Here is a 23,797-nt window from a genome sequence, read left to right on the forward strand (position 1 = left end):
ATTTACTTATAAAGGTTTATTTTAAATTATTTTTTGGAGCAATGAGGTAGGAAGCTCTGAATTTAAGGTACAAACAAGCCTGACAAGAAGATCAGCTAGAAAAAAAAACTCTTATCTTGGAAGCAGATAAAATATAAGGTCTACCGGAAAGTTTTGTCTGTTTCTATCACAACAAGTTTCGACAAGTAAGCACATGTTTATTTGGCGCATGAGAGCCTCTCTATTTTTATCACTTAATGTATACATACTGACGTAGCAAATTAACTAAAACAAAGTTGATTCACGTTAGTCTTATGTGTGAAGCCATAGTGTACCCATGGCTACTGATGAAGTTCATTTACGCCACTGTAATTTTTACAAATTTCAACAAGGAAAAAATGCTACAGAAGCATGTCTGTCATATCCACCATATTCCCTGGACTTAGCACCCTCCGACTATTACTTGTTTTTGTCCTTACAAAATTTTTGAAGGGCAAAAAATTGAAAAATGAAGAAGATATCAAACAAGCACTGGTTCAATTTTTTGCATCAAAAGATAAAACATTTTTCAAAAATGGGATATACAAATTGCCCTCACACTAGCAAGAAATCATTAATAATAATGGCAATTACATTATTTAATAAAGTTTATTGACGGTAAGAAAAATTTGTATTTTGTTTTATTCCAAAAATGGACAGAACTTTCCGGTAGACCTTATATATTAGAAAGTCAGAATGAAGAGCCACAGAAATTTCTGTTAGTCTTAAAATTTCAAAACACATGTTTGTTATTTTTATGTGAACATTTGAATACTTCCAGGCAAGAATTGCAACCTGCACTTTTCTCTCAGGTTGACAAGACTAGAGTGATTTTTTTGTTGGCAGTTTTTAGAATATAAAAGAAGTGGTTTCTCAAGGGCTCAAAACTCACGAGTGTGCTGAAGTTCCTGGGGTTGGAATTTGCTTCGAGATCAACCTTAGATGTTTCAGATAGTTTTCCAGTAAGGCGGAAGGTGTGAGCACCTTGTTAATCAACTGAGCCAGTTTAACATAAGGTAGAAGAACTTCCAGATACAGAGATTTAGATGCTACTCCTTGTGCCTGACCTGTGGTGGCACAGTGGATAAAGCATCGACCTGGAAATGCTGAGGTCGCTGGTTCGAAACCCTGGGCTTGCCTGGTCAAGGCACATATGGGAGTTGATGCTTCCAGCTCCTCCCCCCTATCTCTCTCTCCTCTCTGTCTCTCTCTCTCTCCCCCTCTCTCTCCTCTCTAAAATGAATAAATAAAATAAAAATTAAAAAAAACAAACAAACAAACAAACAAAAAAAAAAAACCAAATGCTTTAGATGCTACTCCTTGTATGCAAACATTTTCTCCCAGTCTGTGCCTTGCCTATTTCTTTCTTAATGGTGTCCCTGGATGAGCAAATGTTTTAAATTTTGATGTTCAAAATATCCATTTTCTTTATGATTAGTACCTTCTCTGTCTTAGGTAAGAAATATTTACATATCTCTATAGGTTTGGTTGTTGTTTTTTTTTAAGATTTTACTTACTGATTTTAAAGAAAGGAGAGAAAGAGGGTGGAGAGGATCCAGAAGCTTCAACTCATAGTTGTTCCTCATAAGGCATGGGCAAGCCCAGGGTTTCTAACCAGCGACCTCAGCCTTCCAGGTGGACAGTTTAATCTCTGCACCTCCATAGGGTCAGGTTACATATCTCAAGAGCTCATATTTTGCAGTGTTTAATTCTGAGAGTCTTTATGATTATGGCTTTTATGTTTAGGTCTGTGATCCTTCTGGAATTCTTTTTTGTATGTATTATGAGATAGAAGGTGAGTTTCACCCCCCCCCCCATACAGATATCAAGGTTTTGCAGGATTATATTACTAATAATATTTTTTAAATTGTTGACAGCTATGGCTTTTTTTTTATATAGGCAGAGATGGACAGACAGACAGGAATGGAGAGAGAGATGAGAAGCATCAATCATTAGTTTTTCGTTGCGCGTTGCGACTTCTTAGTTGTTCATTGATTGTTTTCTCATATGTGCCTTGACCACGGGCCTTCAGCAGACCAAGTAACCCCTTGCTGGAGCCAGCAACCTTGGGTCCAAGCTGGTGAGCTTTTTGCTCAATCCAGATGAGCCCGTGCTCAAGCTGGCGACGTCGGGATCTCGAACCTGGGTCCTTCCACATCCCAGTCCAATGCTCTATCCACTGCGCCACCACCTGGTCAGGCAGTTATGGCTTTTAATTGTAAATTAATTAAGCTCCACAATTTTTAACAATAGAAGAAATGCCATTCTAAATAAAAATTTTTCTATGAAGACAGTACTCCATCTCTGATAGGTACATTGAACACTGAGGAAGCAATTACTTGTCCTTTGAGGTATTTGCTTTACTAGGATTTACCTTGAATATTCCTATCTTCTCTAAACACATCCAAAATTAGCATACTCCCACTTTTAGGGTCTTGTTTGTGGGTGAGTATGGTGCCCTATACAAGAACACTCAGCCAGTGGGGACCACTGGAAGCTCAAGGTCCCTTTGTGCTCCTGCTCATCATGCTGCTTATCCTTGGGGACATAGGGTGGGAAAAGAGTCACAACTGCAACATGAAAAGGTCTCTTGTCTACATACAGGAGATACTCTTTGCAATTCATTTAGAGGAAATACTTGAAGGTTTTCCCAGAGGTGACACGTTTTTGAATCAGTATAAAGATGCTTTATGAGTTAGCATAGGTTCTGTACTGCTTATTTAACCATTTCTGAATCTTTAGTGCTCAGTCAGATTCTTTTAATAGGAATGTGTTTCTTCAGTTTAAAACTGTGGAGATCCAGTAAGGTCCCTGCCTTTGTTTCATCATTCAGGTTTTAATTATTAATATTGTTATTATTGTTGTTATCATAATCATCATCATCATTTATTTATGGCTCTTTGTTGCCTTAAAACTTTCCTTTATTTAAAAAACAAAAAACATGACATTCAGGATAGTTTTTCCCTAACTAAAGGCTAAGAGAATTCCATCTAGTTGCAATATCTATCACAAATTTAAAAATAATGTTTTTTTATTTTATTTATTCATTTTTAGAGAGGAGAGAGAGACAGAGAGGGAGAGAGAGGAGAGAGAGACAGAGAGAGAGAAGGGGGGAGGAGCTCGAAGCATCAACTCCCATATGTGCCTTGACCAGGCAAGCCCAGGGTTTCGAACCGGCAACCTCAGCATTTCCAGGTCGACGCTTTATTCACTGTGCCACCATAGGTCAGGCTAAAAATAGTGTTTTAATATCCTATAATGTCAGTAGATTTTATTTTGAACAATAATTATATGATGTGTGCATCTAAGAAAGGGACATTCTTCTAAGGTTTTAGAGGACCAACTTCTTTTCCTCATCCTTTCAAACTCCATACTTTCGTGATTCCAGATACCCTCTCTTGTCTTCCTCTCTGTGGTCTCAACCATCGGAATACACAAATGGATGTAGAATTGAACAGGCTAGATTTCCATAGGGTTTATGAGATTTTTCAAGTGTCTCCTTAAATCTATATTTTTCAAGAAATCTGCTTATTTCTATAAGGTATTCCAATACAATCTTTATTCATACATCCTACTTTAGGAGCTAAAGAAATAGATTTGAAGAACTTTAGAGACTTGTCCCAGTTTAGAGATCTATTTAAGAGCAAAATGATGTCTAGAACTTCTACATTTCCAAGTTAGTCTTGGAAACAACCTGCAGTTTTATTCTTTATCTATAGTTCCAAAATATTTTTACGTTAAACAGAAGCTCTTAGTCCTCTTTCCTTTAAGCTAAATAAAAGAGCATACATGGATTGGAAAGAAATGAGAGAGATTGGGGCAAAATGGGAGGGTATTTACACAAAGAGGAGAAGATGTGAAATATTTATATCAGTGAGTGGGAAGGAGAATTGACTAGCAAAATATGTATAGTTATTATTGTTAGTACTGAAAGCTCATTAGAATTTGTGGTCATATAATTAAAGTCAGGTGAGCTGGTATAGTGGTTTGATATTAAATTTGCTGTTCAGGTAGATAGGCAGAAGGATCAATATTTGATTTAATTAAGTTTTGGGTTTTGTTGCACAGATAAGAAAGTGAGAGAGGGGGGTCATGGAAGTAAGCAAGTATGCAAGAGTATAATTATAAATAATAATGACATCTTAGTTGAAAGGAGCCACGTGAGAAACATGAGAAAAATATGGCTCAGTAAAAAGGATAGGTCTTGATGAGGCCAAAGAATTATTGGGGTGCACATATTAGAATAAACAAGTTTGAAATATAAGGAAGAGGAATTGTTGAAGTGGAGATTTTAGTAGTAAGTGGCAGGTTTATTTTTTATACAGCAGTACTAGTAGAACAAAAGAGACTGAGCCGGTTGCTACAATCTGGAGAAAGGAAGATTGTTATCTGAAAAAGAGGGGTAATAGATAATGTAGTCTGATGAGGAACTGCAGCAGAACTAAGAGTTCTGAAAGAGGTGAGAAGAAAGGTGGTCTATGAGAAGCAATGAAGAGCAAGTACTTCAAACTCAAGGAGCTGTTATAGTTGGGGGTGAGGAATAGAGAATAAAAGCAGTTACTTTTTAAGAAAGATAATGCAGTATCTGGATCCTCACTCAGGTAAAGACCAGGCTTCCATTGAAGTAAAGAGGCGATTGGGGAGTTTAGTAATACAAAGTATTTTCATGACAGAGGAAGAGTTCCTGGGACATAACCAGAGCATGTGACTGTGCTGTATCAAGTCAGATTAGGGGCAGATGGGGAGAGGTAGATGGGGAGATGGAGGAGTCAACAGCATGAGTTTCCAGTGGTGATGGGGCCTGGAGGCATGATGTTGTCAGTTCTGTTGATCTCTTGGGGAAAGTTAGGCGTACAAACATACACACACACCCCCACACCCCCCCACACACAGTGTAAGGGTTATCAAAATAAAACCACTTAGTATTTTATGAGTGAGGGGAATCTATATGTTTCCAAAATGTATCAATATATATATTTGCTTTTGCGTTTCTTACCATTTATTTCCCTCTTAGAAAAGGATAAGAAAGTAAAAAAAAAAAAAAAAAAGAGATAGTTTGAATAAAAAGCATTGTACTACTGATATAAGAAACCAGAGCTACAACTCTGAGAAGGGCTGTCTGAATTGTTTAAGCTTTTCCCCAAATGTTGTGATGTCTTCCTTGGATACTGTCACACCCTGCGAATGAAAGAAAAGATGAGCACAGCAACAACATAACAAGAATCCTGCATTTTCAAAAGATGAAAGCATCCAGAAAACTAAAGCAAAATGCTTCTCCTTTCCTCTAGAGAGTCCTGTTATATAATTTCCATTTTAAATGAAGTAAAAATGCTTCCAATAACCAGAGAAACACTTAAAAATTAAGAAACACTTGTTCCAGTTAATGTGTCTGAATAGTACTAAGAAAAAAAGTTTCCCCCAGGAGGTCATTATTATTCAAAAATTACTCTAATTAGGTCATGAATACATTAGTCCTTATTCAGTGCCAACAAGAGAAAAAATAGAATTGGAAATGTGACACACATAACACTCCCAATGTGTTAGGGCGATTTTATTCCAAAATGCCATTAAAAGATGAAAAGGTCACCCTGTAGGGAAGTAATTGGTACAGCACTCTTGTAACTGATGAAAGGGTCTTTTATTTGAGCCTCCCCACACCTTTTTTTTGAAAAGGGGTCTTACTAGATAGGAAAATTTGTGTGTGTGTGTGTGTGTATTTCCATGCATACAATTTTGATTAGATGGCTTGGCTGTTTTAAGACAATAAAACAGGAGAAAAAATAAAACAAGAGCTCTAGACTATCAAAACAGATACTTCAAGAGTAAAAATAAATTGCACAGAACATTTTAAGAACCTATGAAAATGCATAGGTATTTCCTTATATGATTTGTTGTTCATTCAATTAATCCATTACTAAGGTTTCTTAGAATATCTGCTATATAGACAAGTTTTGCATTTAATTAGAAAAGAGTATAAAACTTTAATGAGTTGCTAATGTCCAAAGTAAGAGGCTAGGAAGCTGAAAACCTTATACTGTTATTTTTTAAGAAAACTTAACAGAATCTTGGAATAAAACCCCTGGGGCAGTTTGATGGCTGCATTTGTGGGCCTTTATTAAGCCATATCATCCTACATGCCAAGCCAACCCACAGAAAGCATCCACAGGATATTCACATACCTTTATCTCAAGCCCGAAGCCTAAAAAACAGTGATATCACTTTATCAGTTGCAGCATGGCTTCTATTTTTTTCTACGTAATCTCATATTGTGAATGCATTTTCATACAACAGTAGTTTTCAAAATTAGTAACAAAATTGTTTGTTTTTAAAACATGCTAAAATTTGTTTTTAAAACATGTTAAATTTCATATAAACAAAAGTTCCATTTCAATGACATGTTGCCTAAACATGAGACATCTGAAAACTGATCTTTTTTAATTAGCTTACCAGTATCCCATGTCTTAGTGTCTTTTAAAAATTCTAAGAACAAGTAGGTATCAAGTATATTAGAGTCTAAAATGATTTTATTCTATAAGTTTTGATGACACTAGATTAATACATGTTCTCACTCCCTCATTTAGTTACTCACCCATTCAACAACATATTTTTTATTTTTATTGTAACTGTTTACTCAACACAGTATCGGACTTAGGAATAAGTGACTAGATTTCTCATACTATATTCCCTCAGATTCCCAAATGTATACAGAAACACACACACACACACACACACACACACATATGTAAACCTTCTGAATCACTTGAAAGTAAGTGACAGCCATTATACATATCTGCCCATTAATATTTCAGAGTAAATTTCCTAAATATTATACAAGGACATTCTTCTACATAACTACAGTCCAACTATCAAAATTACAAAAGTAACGGTAATATAATAATATCATCTAATTTGCAGACCTCATCTCTGGTATAAAGCCAGTGGTGGGATTCGGCTGGTTCACACTGGTTTGGAAGAACTGATACCTAATTTTTTGTTGAGTTTGGCAAACCGGTTCTTAAGATGGCACTTAAAATCAAGGTTCTTCCTAAGGTGGGTGCCTGGGCAGCTGGCCAATGTGGAAATTACAAATTTACATTCCTTACTCTTTTTTAATGTTCATCTGTGTGACAGCATATTCTTAGTGCCTGTAGTAATGTCTATTCTGTCTAAAGGTGAAAATATTATAAGTGAGGATGCCAATCAAGAAGCAAAATGGAAACATCATACATAAGTTTTATTGTTTTTTGCCAGGTGTTATTTAATATTTTTCATTAACATTTTAAAACTTTCTTATAACAAAATCTAGTTTTGTGTACCTCTTTTATTGTTCTTATTTAAGTATTAAATGCATAAAATAAAAAAGTACCTTTTGGTAAATCGTTTTTTTTTTTTGTTTTGTTTTGTTTTTTCCTTTTTTTTTATTTTATTTTATTTTTTTTTTATATAATTTTATTTTTTTAATGGGGTGACATCAATAAATCAGGATACATATATTCAAAGATAACAAGTCCAGGTTATCTTGTCGTTCAATTATGTTGCATACCCACCACCCAAAGTCAGATTGTCCTCTGTCACCTTCTATCTTGTTTTCTTTGTGCCCCTCCCCACCCCCTATCCCTCTCCCATTCCCCCCTCCCCCCCATAACCACCACACTCTTATAAATGTCTCTTAGTTTCACTATTATGTCCCACCTACGTATGGAATAATACAGTTCCTGTTTTTTTCTGATTTACTTATTTCGCTTCGTATCATGTTATCAAGATCCCACCATTTTGCTGTAAATGTTCCGATGTCAGCATTTCTTATGGCTGAGTAGTATTCCATAGTGTATATGTGCCACATCTTCTTTATCCAGTCATCTATTGATGGGCTTTTTGGTTGTTTCCATGTCCTGGCCACTGTGAACAATGCTGCAATAAACATGGGGCTGCATGTGTCTTTACGTATCAATGTTTCTGAGTTTTTGGGATATATACCCAGTAGAGGGATTGCTGGGTCATAAGGTAGTTCTATTTTCAGTTTTTTGAGGAACCACCATACTTTCTTCCATAATGGTTGTACTACTTTACATTCCCACCAACAGTGTATGAGGGTTCCTTTTTCTCCACAGCCTCTCCAACATTTGCTGTTACCTGACTTGCTAATAACAGCTAATCGAACAGGTGTGAGGTGGTATCTCATTGCCGTTTTGATTTGCATTTCTCTAATAGCTAAAGAAGATGAGCATCTTTTCATATATCTGTTGGCCATTTGTATTTCTTCCTGGGAGAAGTGTCTATTCATATCCTCTTCCCATTTTTTTATTGGATTGTTTGTTTGTTTGTTGTTGAGTTTTATGAGTTCTTTGTATATTTTGGATATTAGGCCCTTATCTGATCTGTCGTTTGAAAAAATCATTTCCCATTTAGTTGGCTTTCTGTTTATTTTGTTATCAGTTTCTCTTGCTGAGCAAAAACTTCTTAGTCTGATGTAGTCCCATTCATTAATTTTTGCCTTCACTTCTCTTGCCATTGGAGTCAAATTCATAAAATGCTCTTTAAAACCCAGATCCCTGAGTTGAGTACCTATGTCTTCTTCTATGTACTTAATTGTTTCAGGTCTTATGTTTAGATATTTGATCCATTTTGAGTTAATTTTTGTACAGGGGGAGAGACTGTAGTCCAGTTTCATTCTTTTGCATGTATTATATTTGTTCGTTTGTTTCTCTTATCTTCATTCTTGATACTTTTTTTTTCCTCCTCCAATTTGGCCGATTAACTCTCTACCGGTCTTACTCTCTCCTCTCCTTGAACTACACTACCCATAAGTGTTACATCTCCCATTATCTTTTCTCTTCTCTTCCTTTCTCTCTATGAGGGTTGCACTCCAAAACCCTTAACTCTCTCTCTCTCTCTCTCCTTTCTTTTTTCTTCTTTTAGTGGTTCCCTCTTTTTTTTTCTCTCTCTCTCTTTCTTTTCTCCCTCTATATTAGTTTCTTCCTTCTCCTTTACATCTCCTCTCATTCAAACCTCAATAACAAACAAATTATCTTATCTGGGACTCAAACTCATGTTTGTGGCATTTTGGGGGGTTTTTACTTCACCTTTTTAACTCACTAGCAGTGCTCCCATCCCTGGCTCTCCATATTATCTAGTTCTTGTTCCACTAAATACAATAGTAATTTTTTAATTTGTCCCCCCATTTTTCCGTTTTCCTCTTAATCCTCTCATCATAACTCTTAGACAACCAACACCTAAAAGCAAATCATTTTATTCTTGACCCAAATTTTTTCCTTATTTGCTTTTTGTGGGTCCATACGCTCTTTTTTTTTTCTTTTTTCTTTCTTTTTTTTTTTTTTTTTTGCCCCTTTATTACTTTTCCCCAATTCAGGCCCTCCATCACAGGCATTGTTTGTTATAATTCACAGTCCACCACAAGATTTTATCAAGAAAGAGGGGAGAGGAGAGGAGAGGAAAAAAGGAGGGGGGGAATAATTTCCTTTTTTTTTTTTTTTTTTTAATTTTTATTTTATTTTATTTTTCTTTATTTCATTATTAATTTTTAAAAAAAAAAAACAACTCTTTTCGATTTTTTTTTATTATTTTTTAAACTTTTTATTCTTTATTAAATCTCATTAATACTATCAACAAAACCACCCTCAGATGCCATTAAGGAAGAGAAAATCGAATATCATGGATATAAATCGTTTTTTATACTTAAAATGGTCATTAGGGCAGAGAACCATTTGTTAAATTATTTGAATCCCACTGCTGTATAAAGCATATCAGGATAAACACTTCTATGAAATTAAAAGACTTAAGACAGTTCGTACATGACAGTACATTTCATTTTAGTGTAACGTATTCAGTACCTTTTAATTCAATAAAAGGTATTGAGTGTCAACTTTTTATAAAGATTAAATGATAGAGCTCTCATTTGTTGAGTGATTGCAATGAGTTGTTGATCTTTTCCCAAGCTAATGATAATCAGTATGATACTCACTCCTGACCCAGCCATGGGAAACTGCAGCTCCTAGATACTCACAGGGTCAGGAGGGCGAACAACAAATATTTCACCCTGTCTGTGTTGCCAGCTTCTTTTAAACACTGTATTCAATAAATTACATGAGATATTTAGCACTTTATTATAAAATGGGCTTTGTGTTTGATGAGTTTGCCTAACTGCAGGTTAACTGAAGTGTTTTGAATATATTTAAGAAAGGCAAGGCTAGCCTATGATGTTTGGTACGTTAGGTGCATTGAATGAATTTTCATTACAACATAAATTTACAGTGGGTTTGTGAGGACATAATTCCATTGCAAGTAGAGAAGCATATATAACTGCACTTTCACAACAATTTCATAAAGTTGATATTATTTTATAGAAAGTGTTCAGTAGATTTAAATGAGTGTTTTTCAATGGGCAGTCTATGGAGTGGTTTGTCAGAAGTTTTCATACTAGTCTGCAGAACAGTTGCATTTTGTCTTGAGATTATAGACCCAATGAATGACCTTAGTTGAATTTGCTATGCTCCGGGTGATTTCTACCTTAGTGGCCCCCAAAATAATGCTCCAATTTTCACTGGTCTCCAAGTGTAAAAAGGTTAAAAACCACTGGTTTCAACAACTTGTTTGGACTCAGAATAAGTGAGCTTCAGGAATTTTTGTCAAATCCTTCTGAGTCCAAAACTTAAACTCTAATTCATTTCACCATGTTTCTCATTAGCATGAAACAACAGACGCTGATGATATAGTTCCTACCGTCCTGGAACTTAAGCTATTCCTGAGAGAAATACATGAATACATACCTGCAAACTCAGAACATTAAAGTTCACCTTCATTTAAAGTTACCTAGCTGCTGACCTGCCCTTGGTGCTACCGTCCCCCTGCTACTCACCTAATTTCTTATCTTCTGCATAACATTTATCATCATTTAATTCATTATATAATATGCATATTTACTATGCTAATATTGTGTTATCTCCCCACAGGAATAAAACTACAAGAGAGTAGACTATTTTTTTAAATTATTAGGTCACCAGCATATAGAAGAGTGCCCTGAATAAAGTGGACATTAGTAAAATATTTGTTAAATAAACAATTGAATTCCTTCACCAGCTTAGAGTTACAGAGGAGGATCGTAAAACCCAGAGAGATTGAGTTGCTCAAGGTCAGAGTAATTTGAAGACATGAAATGCCATTGATTTGAATGTAAATTGGAGTCACAGTGATTGACATCAAGTCCCATGGGAGCACAGAGAAGGAAGAGATCAGGATGGTCTGACTGTGGTGGGAGATGGGGAGCTTCATGGAGACAGAAGGAGTGAGTGGACCATAAATAACGGGTGGAAAAACTTTCATGCTCAAAGACAAGGAAGGAAATTAACTGGGCAAATTAAGGGCATATTAGGTGACCAGATATACAGAATGGCTCATTATGGGAAATGACGGAAAATGAGGTTTGGAAGAAATAATGCTGCCAGATTATGGGAGGGTTTTGTTTTTAAATAATTTCAGAAGAAAAATTTGCATTCTTATAAGCAAGATAATTTGACTACTTTCTGACAGTTAAACAGTTAAGTCAAATGCCTAATTCTATCTCAGCTCTAAGCAAAGTATTACAGTTAGCTAGAACAAATTAGTGATTTTCCAGGGTTTATTTGGATAGTCATCTCTCGTTTTCTGAGTCTTTGGTTTTAATGGGTTTGTTACATCATTGCTCAGAAAATGATTGAACAGATGACTACTTAAATTAATGTTCAGAAATTCTGATAAACAGAGATAAAATACTTTAGCTAAGCAAAATAGTAAATAATATAAAGAAACAGATGCTGGAAACAGAACAGGAAAAGAAAGAGAAAATGTGAACAGTTCATATTTGGCACATGAAGCTAGTGAAGTAAGAATCTGACCATTCATATGTCTCCTTTTTAATTTAGTGCATACAAACCGATGCCAGATTTAAAGTTGTGCAAATTCTGAAGCAGCCATCATTTTTTTTTTACCTTTTCTGACTTTGAAACCATGCTGATTTAAACTACCTGCTCTGATATAGGTAAAGAAATGCCTAAAAATAAAGTATGATGTATCCCCTCTAAAAATAAAATGTAACCTCTGTTTTGTATCATGTTGTTTGTAGTGTTTTTTCTTTTTTTTTTAATTAATTAATTTATTTATTATTTTAGAGAGGAGTGGGGAGGTAGAGAGAGAGAGAGAGAGAGAGAGAGGAGCAGGAAGCATCAACTCCCATATGTGCCTTGACCAGGCAAGCCAGGGTTTTGAACCGGCAACGTCAGTGTTTCCAGGTTGACGCTTTATTCACTGCGCCACCACAGGTCAGGCTGTAGTGTTTTTTTCTTATAACTCTAATTTTGTTACGGGTTATCATTCCCATTTTACAGATAAGAAAACTGTGTTTCAGAGGGGTTAACTGACTCTTCCAACCACATCCACTGAGTAGAAAAACCAGGATCTTTGTTTAGATCTCTTGGCGTCAGGGTTTCTGCCCTTCCCATGAGGCATGTATCATGGTTCCAAATCAGGTTTCTTTGCCCAACTGACTCTGCAATAGGAGACACACTTCCTCATTTGATGTGTCACTACCTACTTTTTGAGATCAGGTATTGAATAGTGTTATGAACTTAGTCATCAAACCTACTGCCTTTTTGGCTAGAATGTATGTATGTACAGCTAGTGCTCGACTTATGACCACAATTGGTTCCGACAGACGGGTTGTAACACGATTTTGTTGTAAGTTGAGTAGGCTCTATGTACAGTACTGTGAAATGATGTTATAAAAATATTTAAGTCATAATTTTATCATAATTTTCTTTCATTATTATTATATATCATAATTTTCTTTGTTCATTTTATGCCATTTGAATATCTCTACACCATTTCCTTTCTTATTTTTACGTTCGTCAGGTTTAAGTAAAACACTGCATTACCAGTACAGCTGGTTTAATATTTGCAAAGAAAATTTCCTCTTGGTAGGCATCTTGGGAGGGGTTTGATGAAAAATATCCAAGACACAAAACACAAATTGCTGTACCAAGTCTGGGATAACAGATGAAATGGTGCACGCGGAGATGGTAGTGCTGCCGGAAGCTGGTCCGCACTGTCGTAAGCCCAGCTGGGCAATGCTTGCGCTACCAGAGGCGGAGCAGTCATGGCTAGCGATAGTGGTCATCAAGTCAAATGGTTGTAAGTTGTATAGGTCATAAGTCGATCAATATTTGTATTTATTTTTAAATTTTTATTAATTTTGTTTATTGTGTTTACATGGATTCAAGTGTCCCACTGAATATAACTCCCTCACCCCCCACTCCTGTGACCCTTTTTATACCCGCCCAATTCCCTCACCCCTTCTCTCTAGGATTTGCTGTCCTATTATTTATATCTCTGTGTCATGTATATATAAGGTCTACCTGAAAGTTCTGTCCGTTTCTATCACAAGTTTCGACAAGTAAGCACATGTTTATTTGGTGCATGTGTGCCTCTCTATTTTTATCACTTAATGTGTACATACTGATGTAGCAAATTAACTAAAACAAAGGTGAATCACGTTAGTCTTATGTGTGAAGCCATAGCGTACCCATGGCTACTGATAAAGTTAATTTACACCACTGTAATTTTTATGAATTTCAACAAGGAAGAAATGCTACAGAAGCATGTCTGTCGCATCCACCATATTCCCCAGACTTAGCACCCTCCGACTATCACTTGTTTTTGTCCTTAGAAAAATTTTTGAAGGGCAAAAAATTGAAAAATGAAGAAGATATCAAACAAGCACTGGTTCAATTTTTTGCATCAAAAGATAAAACATTTTTCAAAAATGGGATATACAAATTGCCCTCACACTGGCAAGAAATCATTAATAATAATGGCAATTATATTATTTAATAAAGTTTATTTACAGTAAGAAAAATTTGTATTTTGTTTTATTCCAAAAACGGACAGAACTTTCTGGTAGACCTTATATACTTTCACTAATCCCTTTACATTCTCTGATCCCCTTCTCTCATCCCCCTTCCTTCTGACTGCTATCCCTCTGGTCCCTATGACCCAGCCTCTGCCTCTATTCCATTCCTCAGCTCACTTTGTCCATTAGATTCTACATATAAGTGAGATCATATGATATTTTTCTTTTTCTGCCTGACATTTTATTTAGCATAATAATCTCCAGGTCCATCCATGCTGTCACCAAATCACTGACTCAAAAGAAGACATGCACCCCCATGTTTACTGCAGCATTGTTTAGGGTAGCCAAGATCTGGAAACAGCCCAAATGTCCATCAGTGGAAAAGTGGATTAAAAACCTGTGGTACATATACACAACAGAATACTATGCAGCCATGAAAAAGAAGAAAATGTTCAGCTAATATTTATGAGAAACTTGATATCATTACCAACTCTGAGGGAAATAAGATGTCATTCTTTTTTTTTTTTTTTTTCATTTTTCCAAAGCTGGAAACGGGGAGGCAGTGAGACAGACTCCCGCATGCGCCCGACCGGGATCCACCCTGCATGCCCACCAGGGGGCGATGCTTTGCCCCTCTGGGGTGTCACTCTGTTGCATCCAGAGCCATTCTAGCGCCTGAGGCAGAAGCCACAGAGCCATCCCCAGCACCCGGGCCATCTTTGCTCCAATGGAGCATCGCTGCAGGAGGGGAAGAGAGAGACAGAGAGGAAGGAGAGGGGGAGGGGTGGAGAAGCAAATGGGCGCCTCTCCTGGGTGCCCTGGCTGGGAATCAAACCCGGGACTCCTGCACGCCGGGCCGATGCTCTACCGCTGAGCCAACTGGCCAGGGCAAGATGTCATTCTTGTTGCTGTTTCATATCTCCCTCATTTTCTTCACACCTTAAAAAGTATTTTCATCATTATTATTAAAATAGCTAAATTAACACATGTTGCTCAAATAGCAAGCAATAAGTTTCAAAAGAAAGAAAATAAGAATCTTCCTCTTTCTTACCCTGAACCCATTTTTATTTTTAAAATAAAACTGTTGCTTTAATTTTGTTTTCTTTGGTTTGGTATATTTTCTTCCAGTATTTTTTATACAAATAAAACCACAGTTACTTCATTTACTTATCAATATACTTTGACTATCTTCTTATTTCACTATATAAAGAACTTCTTTATTTCAATACATGAATGTAAGAAATTTAAGCAGTTCTTATTAATATATATGTAGGTTGTTTACAGTTATTTTTATTAAAATATTTCAATGACAGTCATTGGACACATAGTTAACATGTACAATACATAAATTCATGGAAGTAAAAGCTGAGGGGTGCCTGACCAGGTGGTGGCGCAGTGGATAGAGCGTCGGACTGGGATGCAGAAGGACCCAGGTTCGAGACCCCGAGGTCGCCAGCTTGAGCGTGGGCTCATCTGGCTTGACCAAAAAGCTCACCAGCTTGGACCCAAGGTCGCTGGCTCCAGCAAGGGGTTACTCAGCCTGCTGAAGGTCCACTGTCAAGGCACATATGAGAAAGCAATCAATGAACAACTAAGAAGTCGCAACACGCAACGAAAAACTAATGATTGATGCTTCTCATCTCTCTCTGTTCCTGTCTGTCCCTGTCTATCTCTGCCTCTGTAAAAAAAAAAAAAAAGAAAAAAAAATAAGCTGAGGGATGAAACTGATGACTCAAAGAGTATGTATGCTGACATTTTGCTAGATAATGATAATGCCAAATTTGTCTTCAAAATGTGTGCCAATATTCTCAGCACAGGAATAGCTTAGTGCAAGCCCACCCACCAATTCTGGATATTATGGTACTTATAAATCTTGCCAATCTTACTGATATATATTTATATATATAAATACATGTACATATACATTTAACTGATATAAATATATATACATATGCATAATTGTTTAAATTTGCATTTTTGAATATAAATTGAGATATAATCATTGTGATATTTATACTTCCTTTTTGTGTAATACCTGTTCTCTCTATATATAAATTTTCCTGATTTATATATATATAAATAATACATATTTATACATATGCATAATTGTTTAAATTTACATTTTTTTGAATATAAGTTGAGGTATATTTATTGAGTTAAATGTTTACACTTCCTTTTCTGTGTAATACCTGTTCTTGCTTTTTATATACATCATTTTAATTTTTTTTACTTGTAAGAGCTCCTTGCATATTACAGAAATTATTTCTTTGCCTTTGTTTCTCTATGATAAACAATTCTCTAGTTTATCATTTACCTTTTTTTTTTACTGTTTTTGGCTATACAGATATTTAATATTTTATATCCCAATTATTTTTTTATTTATACCTGCTTTTCTATAAAATCCCTCTTTAGCTAATGCTTTTTCACTTCAAAATTACATTAAAAGTACATTTTTAACTTGGTCTGGCTTTGTAGGGTTTCATTTAATATTTGAACCTTTGATTCAACTAAAATATATTATGATATTAGAATCTGCTATGAGTCTAGATATTGTTTTTACCAATTGCTAGGCAACTGCCCCAACATTAATTATTAAGTCCAGTTTGCCCCTCACCTTTAAGACATAAATTCTCATTTGGAGGTTGTCTGTGACCTCTCTATTCTCTTCATTACTCTGCTTGACAGTTTCTGTCAACATCAAACTAATTTTTAATACTTTGGTTTTATTTATTTATTTAATTTTATTTTTAGTTTTTGTATTTTTCTGAAGCCGGAAACGGGGAGGCAGTCAGACAGACTCCCGCATGTGCCCGACTGGGATCCACCCAGCATGCCCACCAGGGGGTGATGCTCTGCCCATCTGGGGCATCGCTCTGTTGCAACCAGAGCCATTCTAGCGCCTGAGGCAGAGGCCACAGAGCCATCCTCAGCGCCTGGGACAACTTTGCTCCAATGGAGCCTTGGCTGTGGGAGGGGAAGAGAGACAGAGAGGAAGGAGAGGGGGAGGGGTGGAGAAGCAGATGGGCGCTTCTCCTGTGTGCCTTGGCCGGGAATCGAACCTGGGACTCCTGCACGCCAGGCCGACGCTCTACCACTGAGCCATCCTGCCAGGGCCAATACTTTGGTTTTACATTACATTTTACCATCTAAAAGCTTCCTTACCTTCCCAAATTATTTTAGAAAATTTCTTTAGATTTTAATGATTTTGCTTTAGAAAAACTTAGTATTATTTTTTCAAGTTTCACAAAAGTCTTATTGTTTTGAGATTAAATTTATATGTTATTTCAGGCATAATTTTTTATACTTATAAATTGAGTCTTTCTATTTTACTTATTTATTTATCTATTTATTTATTTATTATTATTATTATTTGTATTTTTCTTAAATGATAAGCAGGGAGGCAGAGAGACAGACTCCCGCTTGTGCCCAACCAGGATCCACCCGGCAAGCCCAATAGGGGGCGATGCTCTGCCCATCTGGAGCATTGCTCCAGTGCAACCAGAGCCATTTTAGTGTCTGAAGCAGAGGCCATGGAGCCATCTTCAGCGCCTGGGCCAACTTTGCTCTCATGAAGCCTTGGCTGTGGGAGAGGAAGAGAGAGGTAGAGAGGAAGGAGAGAGGGAAGAGTAGAGAAGCAGATGGGTGCTTCTTCTGTGTGCCCTGGCTGAGAATTGAACCTGGGACATCTACATACTGGGCCAATGCTCTACCACTGAGCCAACTGGCCAGGGCCTAGTCTTCCTATTTTAAAACAGAGTATAAATATTCTTTCATCCAATGTTTTTGTTTTTTTATTTTTCAGTGAAGTTGTGACAATTTCTTTATATTTTACCTATACATTGTTTATTAACCTTGCTCTAAAATATGGGAGGCGGTGGCAAAAGTAGGTTTTATTCAACCAACTAAGGAGGCAGTGGGTCACTGAAATTCAGGTTTATTTACTGATTTACAAAGATTACAAGAATATGTAAATAATAAAGGGCAGCAATTTGTGCATTGTGCCTTTGTGATTTTTTTTAGTTAATACAGTTACTATAATAATCTGAACCTCTATGTCTTTTTCCATATGAAAAATTGTAAACCTACTTTTCCCACCCTTGTATTGACTGTATTGTATAGTTGAATTTATTTTTTCATATGCTTTTGACCTCTACCAAGATGAACATGTTTTCCTTTGTTAATTATTTCATAAGCTAAACTATTATATTTTAATAGATTTCTTGTTATGGAACCATTCTTCCATTTCTGAAATATCATCCACTTGATCAGAATATAATATCATATTCATTTACTCCTGAATTCATTTTGGTAATATATTCTTTATGATGATTGTATTGATATTTGTGTGATAAAATAATCTTTCTCTTACGAATGTTTTCAGGTGTTTTTTTTAAATAAGAAAGGTATTTCTTTCTTGTATGTAGGAGTAAAAGTATCTTAATTGAAGTCTTGAAAGAAAGCACCTAAACAAATATATCAGTCTGCCTCTTTTTTGATTCTGCACTATTTAATAACCATCTCAAGGTTTCTTTTTGGTAATTTATCTGATTAAATATTATGGGGTTCTTTTTTCATTTAGATAACTTCTAATTACCTTCAAAATATTTAATTTCATTCATATTTGAAAGTATTTTTGAAAAAAGTTTAGAAAACTGTTCAGGTATTGTTCTTTTAACCCTTTGTGTAGTACGAACATTCATGTACATCCTCACTCAAAGAGTTAACAAAAAACTCAAACTCACTACTCAAAGCGTTAATTTCCTTTTTTTCCAGGGATTATTTGAGGTGTTCTTATTTCTGATTTTGTGCATTGTGCTTTCTTTCTTTATTATATTGGTCTCTTTCTTTTTAATTCAGCACTTAGATTTATTTATTGTTTTTAAAACTTTTTTCACAGTTTTCATTAGATTTGTTTGTTTCTCTTTTTCTAAATTTTTAATGACATATTTCTCAAGTGTTGCTGTTTAGTCATGTTGTTAAGGCCATGTATTTACTCTAAACATATTTTTAATATGCACCAAAAACATTTTAATATAAGCACTACTTTCTAGGTACATTGCACTTTTATTTCAGTTCTTATTTTAGAAAAAAGAGTTGTTTAAAATATTTTTTCTCATTTGGTTTAATTGCCACATTATTGCATGTACCAGTTTCTAGCATAATTATTATTTGGTTAAAGATATATATGCATTATTTATTTTTGGTTTTAAGTTCATGGAAGATTTTCTTTACGGTTAATTTTTTGTAAATAATCTATGAATAATTATAAATAAGTTTCACTTCCTGTTTTCAGGGAATACAGTTTGATATGTACCTATGAAAACAAATGTATTAATTATCTTATTCAAATTCTCTAGGGATTTATTATAATTACGTTTTATTGGAAGTGATGTCTATAAAATCTGATCAAAACCATAATTGGGAAGAGGAATCTGAGTAAAAAATACCATTGCATATAGTTCTAATTTTTTAAAAAAGGGCACAGCTTAAATATGTCTTTATATTGTGTGTCCTCTGAAATTTGAACTTTAAAGGTCTGTCACCTTTATGTATGTACTCAGAGACCTGAGTGGTGCATATTAAACTGTATTTTTCTCAGATTCGTAGATGCTTTTTCAAAGACAAGCCTATAAAAGTCATCTCAGGAAGCATCTATAGGTAGGTAACCAATGGCCTTCATTGCAAAGAAGAAAGAGGCAGACCAGCCACTTTCCCTATGGTTCTGATGCTTTCTGTGAGAGACGGGGCTTGTTAAGCATGGCCTTTCCTGTCCTAGTTTTCCTGGGGACAATCCGATCATTACAACCTTATCAAATAACCTATTAAATAAACTTTTAAAGCACGACTTTGCGTTGAAATCCCCATAACGAAAAGTAATAGTTCAAAAATAGGCTCAACACTTTCTCCTAATATGTATTTTATGTTTTAACATAGTTAAATTGGGTGAAGACTGATGAGATAAGTGAGATTTAAACATGGAGCTTCATTAAAGTACCATAACTGTTTGTAACAGAGAACTGCTCTCCAGATGTCTGGATGGAAGCATGATGATCACACACGCAGCTCATTTCCATCAATAAAAGCTCAGTTTTCTCTCCGTGTCCTTTTGTGTGAATGTGTGTCTCCAATCTTTTCAGAAGCTGCCAATATGTTCTTTCTTTGATAAAGGATTACAAAGTAGAGCTGAAAAATATGACATGGATCCTGAAGTGACAGACATCTAGGAGTGAACCAAGCATCAAGGAAGATAAAGATCTATTTCTTTCTGTGGTAATACAAAGATATCTTCTCCTTTGATGGATGCTCATTTCACGATATTTTGTTTCAATAAACGGTATCCTATTATTATGGCCAGACAGATGCTTATAACTTAGATGGCTCATTTCTTCAAATGTTCATAGAAACAAATTAGAAATGCACTGTTTCCAGCAGTACTATCTTTCACCATCTCACCCATACCAACCTTGCAGAGGAGAACTTCCATGCTGACTTTGCTAGATCACAACATGTCAAAAATAGGAAGTTACAGAAGGTTGTTTAGGACAGTGTTTCTCAAAGTGCACTCCTTAACAACCTGCATCTGAATCACTTGTGTTCCATATCTCTATTGAACTGAAAATTCTGCAGCGAATCAGGAAGCAGCATTTTTAACAAACCACCCAGATGATTCTTAGACATATGGAAATATAACAGCCTTTAGAAAATGTCTTATCAAACCTCCCCTGACTTCTATACAATGACACTGTTAAACTCAAGTTAGTTCAGGTATTTTTTTTTTTAAAAAAAGGACTAATATGGCCTCATACCTTAGTAAGTATGCTTTCATGTGGAAACTGGTAGCTGAAAAACATATTATTAACTACATTTCAGGAAACTGTGCTCCATGGAAAAGCTATTATTAAATCTCTTGTGCCTAACAAAGCCTTTGAAAACCCAGTTTTTAAAAGTTTCATGCACCCTTGTTTCTGTTCTAGGCAATTATAGTACAAACATTTAAGATCCCTGCTCTTGTAAAGCATAGTCCGTTTTAGGCTACATTTGAAAATATCATCCCTGCTGACATTATATGTGAAATGTTATGCATATGACTTTTTATGAGGGATAAGAGTTGGTCCAAAGACTTCCAACAGACAACACTAGGATCAGTTGTTGCTCCCCAGCATGCATGGAGCCATTCCTGCCCTTCTCAGTTGTCTCTGGGGTGTGGGAATTCAGAGTTTGAGTTCTCTCATCTGGCTGTTATCTAGCAAGGCATCAGTGGGCATTTCTGTCCTCTCCTTTATAACTCAGATAAAAACTGAGCTGTCCTCTCTGCTGAGTGTAGCTCCTTCTCCTCAACTGGGACTTAAGAAAAGTAATGCCAGCGTTTTAACAGAAGGAAACTTACTCACAAAAATAGAATAAAATAAAAAATTAGGGTCATATCCTCCTATCTGACACTCACCAAAATTGAGAAGGGCCTTCAACTCCTGCATGAATAACGAGCCACACACAGTAATATTCAGTACAGGTGAGTGGACGGCTGTTGTGCTGGGGCTGGTGGTGAGAGAGAACACTGGCAGGCTGATGGGCATAGCTGAATGTCTACACATCCCTTGCCTTCTTTTGACGTATTTGTCTTTTACAACAGGTCAGCTCTAAGGCCAGAGTCTGTAGAAAACCTGATGGTAATTGCTGAGGTAGGTTGAATAATGGCCACTCAAATATATATATCAGGTCCTAATCCCTACAATTTGTAAATGACTTGAACAAAAAAGAAACTGCGATATAACTAAGAACTTTGAGATGAGGAAGTTACTGTGGATTATTTGGGTGAGCCCTAAATGCCACCACAAATGAAGTGGGTGGGTCGGAAAAAAACCGGGAACTGCAGGATTCCATACATTGGTGGGACATAAAAACAAGACTAAGAGACATGGACAGGAGTGTGGTGGTTGGGGGGGGGAGAGGGACAGGGGGAGGGGCACAAAGAAAACTAGATAGAAGGTGACGGAGAACAATCTGACTTTGGGTGATGGGTTTGCAACATAATTAAATGACAAGATAACCTGGACATGTTTTCTTTGAATATATGTACCCTGATTTATTGATGTCACCCCATTAAAATAAAAATAAAAAAAAAGGGAAAGGCAAGAGGAGACAACAGGCACACACAGGGAACGGCGATGTAGAAATGGAGGCAGGCAGGGGTTGTAGCAACACCACCACGAGCCCAGGCACACTGAGCAGACGCCAGGGCCTGGAAGAGGCAAGGGACGATTCCCTTCTAGACTTCTGGGAGGGAGGATAGCCCTACTGGATTTCAGACTTCTGTCCTCCAGAACTGGGGCAGAGAACATTTCTGCTGTTTTAAGCCACCAAACTTATGGTAATCTGTACAGAAGCCTCGGCACTGGGTTCAGTGGTCACGCTCACACCACAGGATGTGCTAATTCTCTAGGCAGCCCGGCTGGACCTCAGGGGAAACTTTTCAGTTTTCCTTTACTTGCTGGTGCATCTTTACCTCTAGACTTTATCACCTGAATAACTATAATTCTCTTTTCCTAGGAACATGAAATAATCGAAGATACTGCTTATGCGCTTGCTTTTCACTCTGCCGAAATTTCTCATGGCGTCTCCTTCATCAAGTGCAAACTACTTAAACTACTTTTATTAAAGGTTTATACAGTACTTATATACAACAATCAAAATGAGTAAGATTTTAAAATAAGGCAGGAATAAAATGGTATTGAGGTAGAGTTGGCATACATTATATTAGTTTTAGTTGTATTACATAATGATTCAATAGTCTAGTTAACTTCTGTCACTAATACATAGTTTCAATTTTTCCTTATGCTGAGAGCATTTAAGGGTCTTTCTCTTAGCACTTTCCACATATGCAATACAGTATTGTTAACTATAGTTACCATAGTATACATTCCATCCTTTTACTTAATTATTTCACAGGGTTGAATGCAGGAGTCCTGGAGTTTGGGCCTGAGGAGACATTGATAATTTTTCCTTTGCCCTCCTGGGCACTTCCCTGAGACCAGCACACAAGGAAGCTGGCCTCGCCTGCTGGGGGGTGAGAGGTCCTGGGAAGAGAACTTAGTACTCTTTCTCTAGAACTTCCTGATGAGTCATTGAGTCCATCGGGTACATTCATGCAGTCCAGAGGACTTTCCCTGGGAATCCAATCACATCAGTGAGGCTGGTGAAACCAGCTAAAAAATCAGCTGACCCGCTCACAGAATTGTGAGAAATATATATCTATATATTTTTTAAATTTTAATCTTAAATATCTTTACTGAGATATAACTGATATAGAATAAACTAGACATGAAGTGTAGAATTTGATGTTTTCATGCATATATATGAGTATACATTCCATCACCACAGTTAAAATAATGGACACACTCATCACCCCCAAAAGATTCTTACCCTCCCTTTGTGACCTTTCCTACTCATCCCTCTACCCCACCATCCCAAACATAACAATATGCTCTCTGTCACTAGAGATCAATTTTCTTTGTCTATAATTTTATAAAAATTTAATAATATAAACTTTTTTATAAGAACATAGTGATTAAACAATTATATCTTATGAAGCGATCACCCCAATAAATCTAGTACCCATCTGACACCATACATAGTTAGCATAGAGAATATAGTCAATGATATAATAATTATGTCTGGAGAAATACATAAAATCACCTTTTTAATAGACTTGGCTTACTCTCAGAGAATATAGATTTACTTCACTTAGAATAATCAAGCCTGACCAGGCAGTGGCATAGTAGATTGAGCGTTAGCCTGGGACACTGAGAACCCAAGTTTGAAACCCCAAGGTCACCAGCCTGAGCACAAGCATATCTGGCTCACCAGATATGTGCGGCTCAC

Source organism: Saccopteryx leptura, chromosome 8, assembly GCF_036850995.1.
Source record: "Saccopteryx leptura isolate mSacLep1 chromosome 8, mSacLep1_pri_phased_curated, whole genome shotgun sequence".
In the NCBI taxonomy this organism is placed as follows: Eukaryota; Metazoa; Chordata; class Mammalia; order Chiroptera; family Emballonuridae; genus Saccopteryx; species Saccopteryx leptura.